The sequence below is a fragment of the Apostichopus japonicus genome, chromosome 6 (assembly GCF_037975245.1).
Source record: "Apostichopus japonicus isolate 1M-3 chromosome 6, ASM3797524v1, whole genome shotgun sequence".
NCBI lineage: Eukaryota > Metazoa > Echinodermata > Holothuroidea > Aspidochirotida > Stichopodidae > Apostichopus > Apostichopus japonicus.
The window spans coordinates 13,361,657-13,365,627 of record NC_092566.1 but is presented as its reverse complement, the minus strand read 5'-3'; positions in this window follow the sequence as shown (position 1 = coordinate 13,365,627).

Below are 3,971 nucleotides of genomic sequence, written 5' to 3'. Positions count from 1 at the left end.
CAGTGGGGTAGGAAGGTGGGGGGCTGAAGACTGATGGCCGGCCTGGGGAGGGGTTTAAGGGGAGGGGGTGTCCCCCTCCCCTTTGGATTTTTTTGCATTTCCAGGTGGCCTCAGATGCAATTTGGTGCAATATAGCACACTTCAACATCCACTCCATTTTGTAAACTTAATTTTGTATTTTCACCTGGCCTAAGATGCAATTTGGTGCTCCAAATGAGATTTTTTTTCTCATTTAGAAATGTAAAAGGGGTTTTCTGACTTGCGAACCGGGGGGGGGGGCGGAATGATACTTCCGCCCTTCCACATTTTTCACTGGGGGCTTGCGCCCCCCAGCCCCCCGGTTCCTACGCCCTTGGTTCTACAATAAAAGGAAAATCAAAACGATACACATTTTTTTTTTTCAATAAACAGTGGATAAACGTCACATTTGTGCAGAAGTAACTCTATCAGGTAGGGAAGAACTGAGTATAAATCAATCTTCCTCATAATTTAAATACTAATAGTTTCTAATCATAATATTTAATTTTTTTTATCTATATCGACAGGACTGAACACCATACCGCCAAGTCAGTTCACGGTATCTGACAGTGGTTTCTACTGGTCATACTGAAAAGGATGTCAAATAATAAATAAAAAAGAATAAAGCTCACAATAAGGCAAAAGGGCGGAATAAACATCTAAAATATCATCCCAAAAAAAAAAAATTTTTGTTCAAATCTTTACATATCATTTCTGTTAATTAATGGAAGATCTCAAACATTTGCATTTCTAAAACAATTTCTAGAAATGTAAACAAGACACAAGACTTTCCAAAAAACAAATAGAACAAATTAATGAACTCTTTCTTCTTTTCTATTCAAAGTACCACATGTTTGGCATTTGCCATATCTGGTAGTTTGTTTAAGGCCCCAAATGAATCTGTTAAAAAGATACGCTGCATTCAGGGAGGTTAAAGGTCGCACTGAATTAAAAAACTTCCAAGGTGTTGAATCACGAGGTGTGGTTATGGTAATCAATCCAAACTTATCTTTTGATCATTATAAAGATATGATAGACAACAAGAAAGAGAGTGTCCAGTACTTCCTCGGAGATATGACTAAAATGAGTATCAAAGCAATATAAACATAAAGAAGGAGAGAAATATTAAGACATCCATAAAAGGATGACAACAACCTTTTAAAACTGGCATATATATATAAAAAAAATAACTAGGCCAAACTTAGCAAGTACTCAGGGGAGGAACAATAGAATACAATTATTTGTTACTCTTTTGTATAAAACGCACAAAAACTTTCTAAAGTTTGACGAGGCAGTCTCACTATTATCCTAAAGTATTTATGAAAGATATACAGATGAATAGAGAACTGTGCTTGGTACTAGCTTGCTTAGTTTAACACGGTTAGACAACTGGCCACATATTGAAGAAACTGCTGCGTAGCAAAATCATACTGATGTTCTTAACTGGTTAAAGCTTTTTAAAAGCCACTCGTTTTCTTTATATCAGCATTCCATTACTTTTTGTCTCAAGGTTGGGAAAAAATGTCAAATTCTGGTCACACAGATTCACACTAACACGAAAACATTTTACATACACTCTCACAGAAATATCTCTACTTAATTTGAGACTATCTATAAATGCTGTCTAGCATGTGTCAGTTTAAAAGAAGTACTGATAACCTACAACAACCCTTCTAGTAAGAAGCATATCTAATGGATTGTGAATATTCATAGCCAATGGTGCCTGACAGGATATTACACATATCAGTAGTGATGAACATTACCACTGTGTTTGTTACATTTCTAATTACACACTCCTTCATATAGGTATGTATTTATTGAAACGAGATACCTTGTCAGTCAAACAGAAATTAATACCTGGATAGCAATCAGAATACCACCAAACTTGTTGCATATATTAACCAAAAACAAAACATCCCACAAACTTGATCTATGGTAGAATCAAAGAATAAATATCTATATGTATTAATAACGCCTTGCTTTAAATACCAATGAAATTCTTGAACCTAATTTTAAAGGTGGGGGCTGGTTAATTGGACACTGGTTTAAATGTTTCATGACACATATAGTTGTGAGTGATGCAGAGATGTCAGTGGCAAGCTCCCACAGATAATTAAAAATTCTAAAAGCAATGAATATTCCACCATTTTACAGTCACAGGATGTTATCCTAAATCCTGCACAGATAACACTATATAGTTGTTCATATATCACAATCATGCAGAGACTTATATTGGTTTACTTTTGACCGACATAAACAAATCCCTTTATGTTTTGTAGTTTATTGCTGTTGCCTTTTTTCATGTATACAAGGCTCTTTGATTTGTTTACCTTTTCAATACATTGAAGATGTTTTTGAACCTGAAACAGACTGAGTTAAGAACATTAACACTGACTCTAGTAAGTATAACTTTAACTTCTCCATTTCAAATCACTTAAACTCAACTTCTTCATCCAACAACTACATATAAAAGCATTGAAGATGAGCGGGACTTCGCCTTGTTATCTATAACTAAGTCAGTAAAATCCCAGATTATTTCTGCATGATTCCAACACTGTTCTTATTTTCATACACCTCTTAATGTCAATCTCGTAAAATTATAAAAGTGTTTAATTAGGAGTTACAACAAAATACCCACGTACATATATACTACATGTAAACAGTTCAGTCCGATGTTCTTTTACTGCATGTAAACGTGTATACAGTTCAGTCTGGTGTTTAAATATATATATATATATATATATATATATATTTATATATATATATATATAGATATATATATAATTGAAAATCGTAATGAGTTGGAAAATCAAGAACAGTGAACAAAACTTCCAGCCTCCGCCAGGATTCGAACCCAGGCCTCCGCTCTGTACGTGGACACCCTAATCACTATGCTATGGACGCTGATTGTATGGCGTTTTGGTGACATATTTTGCCTTACTCTAGAGATCAAACATGATGCTAACCAACTCGAAATCATTTGTGATTCCTAAAGACGGATATATATATATATATATGTATATACTCATAGTTATATATATATATATATATATATATATATATGTATGTATGTATACAACTCCAAAAATGCATATTACGCTCAAAAACTGTATGTAGATGTGGTTTTGACTTTAAGATGCAAAAACGTCCAATTTGGATTAATAATCAATTATACCGGAATATCACTACAAAACAAACGAGGTCGCGTTACTGAGTTCCATTCCTCCGACTGACAGTCTTGTCATTAGAGTAACGCACAATCGTGACCAGGAATGGAAAATGTTAGACTGACCCCGTTTTCCTTCATCCGAAATTTCCTACAACGGTACATATAGCGTTTCTGAATCACACTGCAAAGCAAAGTTATCAGTGTTGAAATTAACAACATGGCACGGTTCGGTGAAATAACCCTCTTAACATCGCTCCAGTTTCAGAACACCCGATTCCCATATGTCTGAAGTATATGAACCTATGAACTTACACGTATCGATTGAATCAAATAAGTTCAAAAGTTACCTTTTCGTAAAAAATAATTTATTAAGCTGATTTACACAATATCTTTCAGTCTATTTCTATCTATGATGATAATGTTTACGTTGATAATTTACCAAATTTATGGCAGTTAATTTGTGCCGGATAATCGAACCATTTCATCAATGCCATTTTAGCCTGCTAAGCCCCGGTCACTCAGTGCAACAGAATAAAGTAGGCCAAATTATAGGGGTTGAAGTAAACTTTGTATTATTTTACTACCAGTTAATCGATAATTTATTTTAACAGGTAAATTGTCAACATTCAACCAGTTAACAATCACCATGTCGGGGGTCGGTGCGTGGGTGTCGTTCTCCATATTTTTTTTAGATGGTATTTACGGTCGATCATTCTTGAACACTGACTAAGACATTCTTACAGAAAGGTTTCTGGAATGAAGTTCCGCTGCAGTACGGTTACCT